We start from the raw sequence: 13852 nt of genomic DNA on the forward strand, positions 1-13852 counted from the left end.
AAAGTGAAGTACACAATGCAAGCTTCCAAGAATTCCTTCACTTTTTTGGGGGATCCATCAAATTTTCCGGAGGAGAGAGACATAGCTGGCAATTCTGCTGGGCAGGCCTCCCGTGAGGTAGCCATCTGTTTAAGGGTGGCATTTTCGGTTTTAACAGTCTGTAATTCTTGGGATATGCCTTGAATGGCCTTCCACAGTTCCTGGATCTGTTCTTCCGCCGACATCTTGTCTTGGCGTTGCAATCTGTCCTGACTAGGACGTTCTTGCCCTCCTTCCTCCCCACTCTCCTCACCTGGCGATAGGTTATCCAAATCTTCTGGGTTGAAGTTCCTTCGATGCAGGTAATCCTTTCCCTTTTTATGTGGAGGGAGCCTGCCGTGAGAGGAAGCCACAGTGACCGCTAGCTATAATAGCAGTCCTGTGGCCTTGTTCCCGTGAGCAGCCAGGAAGTAAAGGGAAAAAGCCGAACGGCAGAAAAAACCCTTTTTTCACGAAAAAAGAAAAAAGAAAAAACACGTATTGTTGTTCTGCTCGAAGTTGATCCAGGATTGGAAAGTGGTCCGGAGATGGTAGTGGTAACCGGCAGGTGGAAGATGGTAGAGAGGCTGGCAATCCCTGAGGTAGAGGTAAGGCTAACCACAAAGAAAGATTGGAAAAGAAAGCCACTGAAGAGAGCGCCGGCCAAGCAGAAAGTGTAGTAAAAGTTAGAAGGCAGCGAGGCAAAGAAATAGAGGAGGAAAGGACCCCAGAAAGGCGTACGAAAGGAGTCGGCTAAAGAAAAAGCCGAAAGAGGAAAACAGCGTCTGACCCAAAGGAGAGCGAAGCGCTAATCTAATGGGGTTGCAACGCAACGGTAACCCGGAAGTAAACAGAATTCATACTTCCGGGCGGCCGTCAAGACGCAACAACTAGACCTGCACAGGAAACTAACCCCGCACTCTACCGTGACTAAGCCGCCAACGTGGAAGTAAACCCGATCCGGCACGGCGGATGACAAAGAGGCCTTTACATATGTCATTTCTTGACCTCTCTTTTGCCTTTGATAGGGCAAACAGGGACATCCTATGTGAAAAATTAAGGAAGTGGGTCATTCCGGGTACCCTCCTAGAAATTCTTAATGGGATGGGGCACATTTGTGTGGATCTGGAGGGGGGATAGGAACATAGTGGTGTGGGTCTGGGGGAGGGATAGGGACAGTGGTGTGGGGTTGGGGGGAGGGTTGGGGTAAATTGGTGTGGGTCTGGGGAGGGATGGAGGACATGGGTGTGTTTCTGGAGGGAGAGATGGGGCACAGTGTGTCTGGAGGGTGGCATGGGTCATATAGGTTGGGAAGGTGGACGGGGCATCTTGGTGTGGCTCTGGAGGGAGGTGATGGGGGCACACTGGTGTGGCTCTGGAGGGAGGTGGTAGCGGCACATTGGTGTGGATCTGGGTGGAGGGATGGTGCACATGGGTGTGTTTCTGGAGGGAGAGATGGGGCACGGTGGGTCTGGAGTGTGGCATGGGTCATCTAGGTGTGGGTTTGGAAGTTGGACGGGCCATCTTGGTGTGGCTCTGTAGGGAGGTGGTAGGGCACATTGGTGTGGCTCTGGAGAGAGGTGGTGGGGGCACATTGGTGTGGATCTAGGTGGAGGGATGGTGCACATGGGTGTGTTTCTGGAGGAGAGATGGGGTACAGTGGGTCTGGAGGGTGGCATGGGTCATCTAGGTGTGGGTTGGGAAGTGGGATGGGGCATCTTGGTGTGGCTCTGGAGGGAGGTGGTGGGGGCACATTGGTGTGGGTCTGGACAGAAGGATGGTGCCCATGGGTGTGTTTCTGGAGGGAGAGATGGGGCACAGTGGGTCTGGAGGATGGCATGGGTCATCTAGGTGTGGGTTGGGAAGTGGACGGGGCATCTTGGTGTGGCTCTGGAGGGAGGTGGTGGGGGCACATTGGTGTGGCTCTGGAGGGAGGTGGTGGGGGCACATTGGTGTGGATCTGGGCCGTGGGATGGTGCACATGGGTGTGTTTCTAGAGGAGAGATGGGGCACAGTGGGTCTGGAGGGTGGCATGGGTCATCTAGGTGTGGGTTGGGAAGGGGGACGGGGCATCTTGGTGTGGCTCTGGAGGGAGGTGGTGGGGGCACATTGGTGTGGCTCTGGAGGGAGGTGGTAGGGGCACATTGGTGTGGATCTGGGTGGAGGGATGGTGCACATGGGTGTGTTACTGGAGGGAGAGATGGGGCACAGTCTGTCTGGAGGGTGGCATGGGTCATCTAGGTTGGGAAGGTGGACGGGGCATCTTGGTGTGGCTCTGGAGGGAGGTGGTGGGGGCACACTGGTGTGGCTCTGGAGGGAGGTGGTAGGGGTACATTACATTGGTGTGAATCTGGGTGGAGGGATGGTGCACATGGGTGTGTTTCTGGAGGGAGAGATGGGGCACAGTGGGTCTAGAGTGTGGCATGGGTCATCTAGGCGTGGGTTGGGAAGTTGGACGGACCATCTTGGTGTGGCTCTGCAGGGAGGTGGTGGGGCATATTGGTGTGGCTCTGGAGGGAGGTGGTGGGGGCACATTCGTGTGGATCTGGGCGGAGGGATGGTGCACATGGGTGTGTTTCTGGAGGAGAGATGGGGTACAATGGGTCTGGAGGGTGGCATGGGTCATCTAGGTGTGGGGTGGGAAGTGGGACGGGCATCTTGGTGTGGCTCTGGAGGGAGGTGGTGGGGGCACATTGGTGTGGCTCTAGAGGGAGGTGGTGGGGGCACATTGGTGTGGATCTGGGCGGAGGGATGGTGCACATGGGTGTGTTTCTAGAGGAGAGATGGGGCACAGTGGGTCTGGAGGGTGGCATGGGTCATCTAGGTGTGGGTTGGGAAGTGGGACGGGGCATCTTGGTGTGGCTCTGGAGGGAGGTGGTGGGGGCACATTGGTGTGCCTCTGGAGGGAGGTGGTGGGGGCACATTGGTGTGGATCTGGACGGAGGGATGGTGCACATGGGTGTGTTTCTGGAGGGAGAGGTGGGGCACAGTGGGTCTGGAGGGTGGCATGGATCATCTAGGTGTGGGTTGGGAAGTGGGATGGGGCATCTTGGTGTGGCTCTGGGGGGAGGTGGTAGGGGCACATTGGTGTGGATCTGGGCAGAGGGATGGTGCACATAGGTGTGTTTCTGTAGGGAGAGGTGGGGCACAGTGGGTGTGGAGGGTGGCATGGATCATCTAGGTGTGGGTTGGGAAATGGGATGGGGCATCTTGGTGTGGCTCTGGAGGGAGGTGGTAGGGGCACATTGGTGTTGAACTGGGCGGAGGGATGGTGCACATGGGTGTGTTTCTGGAGGGAGATATGGGGCACAGTGAGTCTGGAGGTGGCATGGGTCATCTAGGTGTGGGTTGGGAAGTTGGACGGGGCATCTTGGTGTGTCTCTGGAGGGAGGTGGTGGGGGCACATTGGTGTGGCTCTGGAGGGAGGTGGTGGGGGCACATTGGTGTGGATCTAGGTGGAGGGATGGTGCACATGGTTGGGTTTCTGGAGGGAGAGATGGGGCACAGTGGGTCTGGACGGTGGCATGGGTCATCTAGGTGGGGGTTGGGAAGTGGGACCGGGCATCTTGGTGTGGCTCTGGGGGGAGGTGGTAGGGGCACATTGGTGTGGGTCTGGGCAGAGGGATGGTGCACATAGGTGTGTTTCTGTAGGGAGAGGTGGGGCACAGTGGGTGTGGAGGGTGGCATGGATCATCTAGGTGTGGGTTGGGAAGTGGGATGGGGCATCTTGGTGTGGCTCTGGAGGGAGGTGGTAGGGGCACATTGGTGTTGAACTGGGCGGAGGGATGGTGCACATGGGTGTGTTTCTGGAGGGAGATATGGGGCACAGTGAGTCTGGAGGTGGCATGGGTCATCTAGGTGTGGGTTGGGAAGTTGGACGGGACATCTTGGTGTGTCTCTGGAGGGAGGTGGTGGGGGCACATTGGTGTGGCTCTGGAGGGAGGTGGTGGGGGCACATTGGTGTGGATCTAGGTGGAGGGATGGTGCACATGGTTGGGTTTCTGGAGGGAGAGATGGGGCACAGTGGGTCTGGACGGTGGCATGGGTCATCTAGGTGGGGGTTGGGAAGTGGGACTGGGCATCTTGGTGTGGCTCTGGAAGGAGGTGGTGGGCGCACATTGGTGTGGGTTTGATGGGAGGGACGGGGACATTGGTCTGGGGAGGGATGGCTGCATATTGGTGTGGGTCTGGAAGGAGGGGATGGGGCACATTGGTGTGGGTCTGGGTGGATGGGGGCATACTAGGATGGGTGGTTTTAGGGGGGGTTGGCTGGGACTATCTGCATGTGATTCAGGATCGGCACATGAATGATGTAAGGCGAAGGGGCATCTTGCTGTGTGGAGGGAGGATGGGGCATTATGGTATTGGTCTAGAGGGAGAGATGGGGCATCTTGTTGTGGTTCTGAGAGGGTGGGATGGGGCATATTGGTGTGGGTCTGAGAGGGAACGATGGTGCACATGGGTGTGGGTCTGAGGGAGGGATGGGGACATTGCTGTGGGTATGAAGGGAGGTATGGGATACATTGGTGTGCATCTGGAGAGAAGGATGGGGCACATTGGTGTGGGTCTGGAGGGAGGGATTGGGGCTCATTGGTCAGACGACAGTTAGGGGCATCTTTCTGTGTGGAGGGAGCATGGGGCATCATGGTATGGGTCTTGAGGAAGGGATTGGGCATCTTGGAGTCTGGATCTGAGGGGGCATTGTTGATCTGGAATGGAGGGACAGGGCATATGATGGGGGCATGTCAGGGAATGGTGGAGCATGTGAGTCAGGGCTGGAGCACTCTGGTGGGAAGGAAGGGGGCATATGGGTGTGAATGGAGGGACGGGGTATGTTTGTCTGGTGAGAAGGATGTTGGTTTATTGGAGTGGTGGGAGCATGTGTGTGTCGAAGGGATGGGGTAATCGGGTGTGGGTATAGAGAGAGAATGATTGCCGCCATCTGAGTGTGAGTCTGGAGGTAGAGGTGAAGCATATGGTTGTGACTCTGAGGGATGGAGCATCTTGGTGTAGGTATGGAGGGACGGATGTTGGTGTCTTTGTGTGGGCTCAGATGGTGGAATGTGGGTCAGGAGGAAGGTGGCATTTGAGTGTGAATGGTATCTGCTTGTGAGTGGGGGCATGAAGGATCATTAACAGTGGAGCAGCGGGTGGGAGAGCCGTGGGCCCGACCTCGGTTGTATCCCAGATGTGCACACCAACAGCTCGGGGCACCTCTCGCAGAACGGTCCGGTATGCATGGTCAACCAGGGAGCAGGGATTCCCTTCCACAGGAGAGGGGTCCATGACCCAGCAGATGGCCGGGGATGCCTGGCAAGGTTGGGTTAACCTGCTGGGGATGTCCCCAACCACGCACTGGAAAGGGAGCCCTGTGCAGCCCCCTCTCTTCATTGAGCCTGCCTCTGCGCTGGCCAGGGGCGTGCACTCCTCTCTCTGACTTGCCAGCGGGTGGGCATTTGTGGGCACACCCTGTCAGCAGGGAAGCCCTGAGTGGGGGCAGCCGAGGGAAACCTGACTGCTCTCGAGGCACGCCTCCCCAGGCAGACAGGGGCCCGGCACACTAGGCATGAGCCCTGAGCCATGGTGCAGCTGGCTTGCTCTACGATGGGAGCCAAGGTTCCAGCCACCCACATCTGTGGGCGAGCGATGGCCAGGCCCGCTGGCACAGTGCGTGACTTTCCCTCCTTCCCAGGTACCTGGAGCTGGGCCCTATGCGGTCGGGCTGGGGTTTAAAGTCTTTAGCGGTCCCACCCGACCCCCTGTCTGTGCTGTCTCTGGCCCGCCTCGCTGTCCGTCTCCCAACCCCCCACAAAAGGGAGGCAGAAGGGGTCAGGGAGGGATGAGTGGATCGGGCCGGGTGGGCAGGTGGTGGAGCGGCCTACCACCATCCCACTGGGAAGCGATGTGCTGCTGCAGGTGGCGGTCAAGCTTCCCAGGCTGTGCACCTGGATTATTTATTTTTCTAAACCACAATGATTTCGGCCGAGCTAGACAGGCTGCTGGGCTGTCCCGCCACAGACGGCGCTGCCTCCCCCGACCTCTCCTGCACCGGCAGGGTCAGGCCGACGTGTGGAACAAAAGGAAAGTTGCCTGTTACTCTTGGCAGTGGATCACTTGATTCGTGCATCGGTGAAGTACGCAGCTAGCTGCGAGAATTAGTGTTAATTGCAGGACACATTGATCAACACTTCGAACGCACCATGTGGCCCTGGGTTTTTCCTGGGGCTATGCCTGTCTGAGGGTCGCTTCTACATCAATCGCCCCGGGGTTTCCTCCCAGGGGCGTGGCTGGAGCTGTCGCAGGGACCCCATTCCATTCATCCCCCTAAGGTCAGACTCCGATCAGCACCGCCGCTGGATCCTTGGATCTGGCGCGCAAGCTCATTGCCGACGCATCCTGGCCTTCCCAGTTTCCCCGCCTAAAGCTGGTTTACGGAGGGCCGGGTGGCCGGCGCGCGCCAGATGTGGTGGCAGCGGCAGCAGGCTTTTAAAAAGCATGGCGCACCTTCACCCTACCCCGGGACACCTCGCGGTGCTGTGTGTGGCTGTCTTTGGTGTCCCACGGCTGCCGGAGCAGCATGACCATGGAGCGCGGACCTCATGACCATGTGGGCTTCAGTCGCAGATTGGGACAGAGAACACTCGCCTGCGCCAAAGGCACAGGGCTGAGACAATCCCTGGTACGGGCCCGAGGCCAGCTGCCCTGAGCTTTGTGCTCCTCGACCATGGCCTCAGATCAGATGTGGTGACCTGCTGAATTTAAGCATATTACTAAGCAGAGGAAAATAAACTAAACAGGATTCCCTCAGTAACGGCCAGTGAAAAGGGAAGAGCCCAGCACTGAATGCCCATTCAGCGGCAGGCATGGGAAATGTGGCGTACAGAAGACCGACTCCCCGGCATGGCTCAGGGGACTCAAGTCCTTCTGATCAAGTCTCACCACGTGGAGGGTGTTAGGCCGGTAGCGGCCTCTTGCACACCGGGATCAGGTCTTCTTGGAGTCGGGTTGCTTGGGAATGCAGCCCAAAGTGTGTGGTAAACGCTGCCTAAGGCTAAATACGGTTGCGAGATGGATGGCCAACAAGTACCGTAAGGGAAAGTTGAAAAGAAGTTTGAAGAGAGAGTTCAAAAGGGCGTGAAATGGTTGAGAGGTAAACTGGTGGGGTCTGTGCAGTCCGCCCACAGGATTCAACATGGCAGGCAGGTTGGTCACCTGGAATGGTGGACGCCCTTGTGGGTCTGCGGCCTGGGTACATCCAGCAGGGTGCATTTCCTCTGTGGCAATGCACCACAACCGGCTGGGAAGGCCCCAGGGGGCAGGTAGCTCTCTGCTCCAGCAGAGAGTGTTACAGCCCCCTGACAGCAGTTTTGCTGTGTCCACGGGCTGAGGGAGATAGGCAGCCACCACGCCCTTGTCCGTCAACCATCCTGGCCCCTCTTGGGGGTCGCTAGAGTGGCGACGGGAGACAGGGCTGTGGTGGACTGCCCTCAATATGCCCCAACCACATCATGCTGCCAAGCGGGGAGGCCCACAAAGGGCACCAGGGGTCTGAGGTGATGTTGGTTAACCACCCGACCTGTCTGGAAACACTGACCAAGGAGTATAACACGTGCCCGAGTCAGAGGGGCGAATGAAACCCTGTGATGTAATGATGGTGAGGGCCGATGCTCGCCGATGGCAGTGGCATCCTGTCGCGGTGGGCCCTCCACCGACCCGTCTCGCCCGCTCTGTCAGAGAGATGATGCATAAGTGTGTGTGATAGGACCCGAAAGATGGTGAACTCGGCCTGGTGGTGGTCCGTAGCGGTCATGATGTGTAAATTGGTCATCCGACCTGGGTATAGGGGCAAAAGACTAATCGAACGATATAGTCGCTGGTTCTCTCCGAAGTTTCCCTCGGGATAGCTGGCACACGGAAACCCCAGTTTTATCTAGCAAAGCGAATGATTAGAGGTCTTGGGGCCAAAATTATCTCAACCTACTCTCAAACTTTAAATGGATATGAAGCCCGGCTCGCTGGCGTGGAGCCGGGTATTGTATAAAAGTGCTCAGTGGGCAACTTTTGGTAAGCAGAACTGGCGCTGTGGGATGAACCGAACACCAGATTAAGGCACATGATGCAGATGCTCATCAGACCCCAGAAACGGTGTTGGTTGATATAGACAGCAGGATGGGGGCCATGGAAGTCAGAATCCGCTAAGGAGTGTGTAACAACTCACCTGCCGAATCAACTAGCCCTGAAAATGGATGGCGCTGGAGCGTCAGGCACCTACCCGGCCGGCGCTGAGAGCCGTAGGGGCTAAGTCAGGAGAGTAGGAGGGCTGCTGCGGTACGCAAAGAAGCTCAGGGCGAGGGCCTGGGTGGAGCCGCCACAGGTGCAGATCTTGGTGGTAGTAGCAAATATTCAAACGAGAACTTTCAAAGATGAAGTGGAGAAGGGTTCCATGTGAACTAACATTGAACATGGGTCAGTCGGTCCTAAGAGATGGGCGAGCGCCGTTCGGAAGAGATGGGCTAGCGCCGTTCGGAAGAGATGGGCTATGGCCTCCGTTGCCCTCAGCCGATCGTAAGGGAGTCAAGTTCAGATCCCCGAACCCAGAGTGGTGGAGACGGCTGCCCTTGCGGCATCCAGTGCAGTAACGCAAATGATCCCAGAGAAGCCAGTGGGAGCCGCAGGGAGAGTTCTTTTCTTTGTGAAGGGCAGGGCACCCTGGAATGGGTTTGCCCCGAGAAAGGGGCCCGAGCCTTGGAAAGCGTTGTGGTTCTGGTGGCATCCGGTGAGCTCTCGCTGGTCCTTGAAAATGGGTGAGATGTTGTAAATCTCGCGCCAGACCGTACCCATATCCACAGCAGGTCTCCAAGGCGGACAACCTCTGGCATGTCAGAACAATGTAGGTACGGGAAGTCGGCAAGTTAGATCTGTGATTTCGGGATAAGAGTTGGCTCTAAGGGCTGGGTCGGTCAGGCTGGGGCACGAAGCCGGGCTGGGTGCGCACCATGGCTCGATGAGGCGTCTTCCCCCATCCCCCATGGGGGCGGCTCTGCCTCAGGATGCGAGCCAGGCCCTTCCTGTGGATCACCCCAGCTGCAGTGTTCGCCTCTCTCATTCCCCCTCCTGGAGTTCAGGGCCGGCATTCTGCCTCGGCCGACACCTAGCAGCTGACATGGAACTGGTGCGGACCAGGGGAATCTGACTGTTTAATTAAAACAAAGCATTGCGAAGGCCCGTGGAGGGTGTTGACACAATGTGATTTCTGCCAAGTGCTCTGAATGTCAAAGTGAAGAAATTCAATGAAGCGTAGGTAAACGGCTGGAGTAACTATGACCTTTAAGGTAGCCAAATGCCTCGTCATCTAATTAGTGATGTGCATGAATGGATGAATGAGATTCCCACTGACCCTACCTGCTATCTAGCGAAACCACAGCCAAGAGAACAAGCTTGGCAGAATTGTCGGGGAAAGAAGACCCGGTTGAGTTTGACTCTAGTATGGCACTGTGAAGAGACAAGAGAGGTAGGATAAGTGGGAGGCCCTCGGACCGCTGGTGAAATACCACTACTCTTATTGTTTTTCCACTTACCCAGTGAGGTGGGGGTCGAGCCCGGTGGGCCTCTCGCTTCGGACTCCAAGCGCCCGGCACTTGCCGGGCATGACCCGCTACGGGTACAGTATCAAGTGGGCGGATTTTGACTGGGGTGGTACACCTGTCAAAGGATAACAAAGGTGTCCTAAGGCGAACTCAGGGAGGACAGAAACCTCCCGCAAAAGCTAGCTTGATCTCGATTTATCAGTATGAATACAGACCGTGAAAGCAGGGCTTCACGATCCTGCTGACTTTTTGGGTTTCAAGCAGGAGGTGTCCGAAAAGTTACCACAGGAGTAACTGGCTTGTGGCGGCCAAGCCTTCATAACAACGTCGCTTTTTGATCCTTCGATGTCGACTCTTATCTATCATTGTTATGTTATGTTACTTGCTATGTTACTTGGCATTTATATAGCGCCTTATGTATCATTGCTATGATCTCAAAGCACTGGTAGGTTGAACGCCCTTGGGAACCACAGTTCGAGTCAGTAGAGAGAGAGTGTCGTATAGTGCGTGGGCGCACCAGATATGTGAGCAGCTGGTGTGGTAGTTGGATGATAGCTGCTTTTTAGAGGTAGGTGTGGTGGTGAAGAAATCAGTTGGATGTGTACAGTCTGGAGGGTGGACACCCAGACTGAGTTCTGGCTGCGTTAGGCCTGGGGAGACGCATACGCTAGCAGTATGTGCTCAGCTAGCTGTGTTTAATAAGGATGATGAGTAGTTTGTGGGGTCATGTTAGTATGAGAACAGCTATACCGAATGTGTCCTATCATAGCTGTGTTCTAATTGAGTGATGGTGTATAGGAGAGAGTAAACGTAGTAGTGTGATGTGGTGGTTATCAGTAATGCGCCGGTGACTAAGCACTACATCCATACCATTTGCTCTATCCGTTTTATTTACTCTATTTGTTCCATCCACTTCGTTCGTTCTGTCCACTTTATCCGTTCCATCTATTACAACTGTTACATCCATTCTATCCACTCATCCCCCCATCCATTCTATCTACTCGTCCCTTCCATCCACTCCATCCACTCATCCCCTCCACCCACTCATCCCCTCCACCCACTCTACCGACTCATCTCCTCCATCCACTTATCCCATCCATCCACATGATCCACTCCATCTATTCCTTCCACACACTCCATCCTTCCCATCTGTTCCGTCTACTTCCTCCGTTCTGTCCACTTTATCAGTTCCATTTACACTATCTGTTCTATCTGCTCCATCCACTCTATCCATTTCACCCACTTCATCAGTTCCATCCCCTCCATTCTCTACATCTGCTCCATCGGTTCCATCCACTCCATCGGTTCCATCTACTTCACCAAGCGTCGGATTGTTCACCCACTAATAGGGAACGTGAGGTGGATTTAGACCGTCGTGGGACAGGTTATTTTTGCCCTACTGATGATGTGTTGTTGCAATAGTAATCCTGCTCAGTACAAGAGGAACCGCAGTTTCAGACATTTCGTGTGCATGCTTGGCTGAGGAGCCTATGGGACGAAGCTACCATCTGTGGGATTATGACTGAATGCCTCTAAGTCAGAAATCCCCCCCACCCCAAGACCGTGATACTGCAGCGCTGTCGAGCATCGGTTGGTTTAGGATAGCCGGCCTCGGGGCCGGTGGGTAGAGCCGCTCGCCTTGGGACTTGATTGTGGACAGAAGGGTGCCACCTCTCTCACCCTTAGTGCACCGCATGTTCGTGATGAATCTGGTGCTAAATCATTTGCAGACAACCTGATTCTGGTTCAGGGTTTCGTAAGTAGCAGAGCAGCTACCTCGCTGCGATCTATTGGAAGTCATCCTCTGAGCCAAGCTTTTGTCGCAAGGCGGCACCGCTGTCAAGGTTCTCCATCAATCCTCTTGGGGCCCGCGGGCGCACAGGAAAATACCACCCACCCTAGTTGTGCAACCACGGGGGTGTGCGGGCTGAGCGGGGGAGCACTCTTCTCAGCTTTCCTGGTCAATCTGGCAGACCAGATGGCCTCGTCCCCGGGCCTTTGAGGTGGTGCCTTAAGCCCCCGGACAGGGTAGGGGAAGAGAGGGTGCAAGCCACCCCAGGGCGCAGGGGTGGTACCTAAAGCCTGTGCCCCAGGACGGTGGGGTCGGGGCAGGCCTGGTGGACCAGATGGCCCGAGTTGCAGCTGACTCCTGCATTTGTCTCCGATCGGGTTCCGTAAGCTTAATAGTCAGCGTGGAAGTGTCTGCCCGGCCCGAGTGCACGGAGGTGGTGCCTTAAGCCCAGGGCGGGGAAGAGAGGCAGCAGCTTAAGCACCCACCCAGAGCACGGGGGGTGGTACCTTAAGCCTGTGCCCCTGGACAGTGGGGGCAGGCACGGCGGCCGGGTTATCTGGCCCGGGGAGTCGGCCCAGATGGCCCGAGTTTTTGTTGCTGCAGCTGGTTCCTGCATTTGTCTTCGGTTGGCATGGAAGTGCCACCCTGCGGCCTCCAGGGCGATCGTGGCACAATTGCTGGCTTCAGTTCAATGGCGTTTGTGGGTTGCTCCCAGTCCTCGGGCAAGTATCAACCACGTGTGGTCCGGTCCAAGACGAGGTGCGTGTGTCAAGGGGCGCACTGAGCGGGTCACTTTCCTCCGTGTGGGGGAAAATGTGCTCACAGTGGCCGGCCCTAAATTCCACAGTGTTTGTGGGTTAGTGGGTTAGTCCTGGAGGGAAAGGCTCTAATGTGGTGGGAGAAGCTCTTAGGGGGGCCCGGCCAGAGCTCCAGGGCAAAAGCCCCCGAACCCAGTGGTAGTCTGGGGAGCCCTGGTGGGGTTCCCATTGCTCCCCACAGAGAAAAGCCCTAAAGGGGCCTTGCTAAAGCTCCAGGGTGGCTGGGAGCGGGGTCCTGGCCTTGGGCGCCTGTCTCACGTCTGGGTTGACTGTCCCCAAGCCTGGTGGTGATCGTGGAGAGCCCTGTCCCTCCCCGGACGGTAAAGCTCTAATGTGGCGGGAGAAGCTCTAAGGCGGCCCAGGCCAGAGCTCCAGGGTGGACGGGGCTGCTGCCCCCACTGGCCTTGGGTGCCAGCCTTGTGCGTGTGGGTCGAGAGTCCCCAAGTCTTGCGGCAGTCGCGGGGACCCCCGGAGGGAGAAGCTCTAAAGGGGCCCTGCTAAAGCTCCAGGCTGGCTGGTGGGGTGCTGGTCTCGGGGTCGGTGTGTAGAGCCGCTCGCCTTGGCCCCTGCTAAAGCAACCAGCCTTGGGTACCTGTCTTACATGTGGGTCGACTGTCCCTCCCCGGAGGTATAAGCTCCAAGGTGGATGAAAAACCTCTTACGTGGTGAGGGGACTCTAAGGTGGCCTGGTCAGAGCTCGAGGATGACAATTGGTGCTGGCCCATGCCTTTGGTCCCCTGTCCTTTGTCAGGCGGGGGGGCAAAGGTCCTTCCCGTCCAAGCCCATTGGAATGCATTGACCTACCAGATGGCTTCTCTCCGAGCCCGGCCATCTGGTCATTGGCCAGAGGAATGTCTGCAAGGACCAGACAGTTGGGCTGCTCTGGAAGTCCCGATGGCCGTCAGTTGGAACATTTTTCTCCAGTTGGGTCTATAGGGAGCCTGACGCTTTTGCCGAGAGGTCCCACTCTGTCACTCTGGGTACACAGATGGCAAAGCTTAGTCACCTTCCTCTGGATTACTATGCACTGGGTGAGAGGGACCTGTCTGCACTCCTCTTGGTTTTCGCTGCCCAACCCGGGCTCCATGGTGAAACCATAGCACCACCTCGGGTCGGCTGGGGGAGTGCCCCACGCAATACCCCAGCAGAGACTGGCCTGCTGTGGGTGCTCTTCTGAGCACTCCATGGGATCGATTTGGTGCACTTGGTCCGTCTAGGGTTAGACTGCTTGGCCAGCCTTGGCTGTTTCAAGCAATTTGCCTCCACCCGCCTTGGGACCGTGTCAAGGGTGTGCTTCCCTCGGGGAGGGTCCCCTCGTGTGGGCGGCTCTAGAGCGAAGGCCGAGCAGCCTGGCAACTCCCCAGTGGTCAGATCAGACGGGATCCCCTCGCAAGCCACGACGCGGCCCCTCCTCCACCAAGCATGTTTCTCCAGCAGTTCGGAACACATGTTGGCTGCTGACCTCTTCTGTCGCCATACCAGTTGCAGCATGCTAGCGAACCCCCCTACCGGTTCAAGTTGTGCCTGGGCCTGGCCTCGACCTCCCACCCACCCTGTGACATGGCGGAGCAGGCCCGGCCTCCGGCGCCTACGTGACCAACCTGTCTACCCGACCCGCACACGTCTAGGGATGCTCT

At 56.9% G+C, this 13852-nt stretch overlaps 1 non-coding gene and 1 pseudogene across 1 annotated transcript; both read left to right on the forward strand.

Moving 5' to 3' along the window:
- Window positions 1-6112: 6112 nt before the first annotated feature.
- LOC138512570 (5.8S ribosomal RNA) lies at window positions 6113-6263 on the forward strand. Its single transcript, XR_011281372.1, has one exon. It is a non-coding gene; the product is annotated as a 5.8S ribosomal RNA (ribosomal RNA).
- Window positions 6264-6743: 480 nt separating this feature from the next.
- LOC138512452 (28S ribosomal RNA) lies at window positions 6744-11426 on the forward strand (annotated as a pseudogene).
- Window positions 11427-13852: the final 2426 nt, after the last annotated feature.

The sequence above is a fragment of the Ambystoma mexicanum genome, chromosome 6p (assembly GCF_040938575.1).
Source record: "Ambystoma mexicanum isolate Mex_15411 chromosome 6p, UKY_AmexF1_1, whole genome shotgun sequence".
NCBI lineage: Eukaryota > Metazoa > Chordata > Amphibia > Caudata > Ambystomatidae > Ambystoma > Ambystoma mexicanum.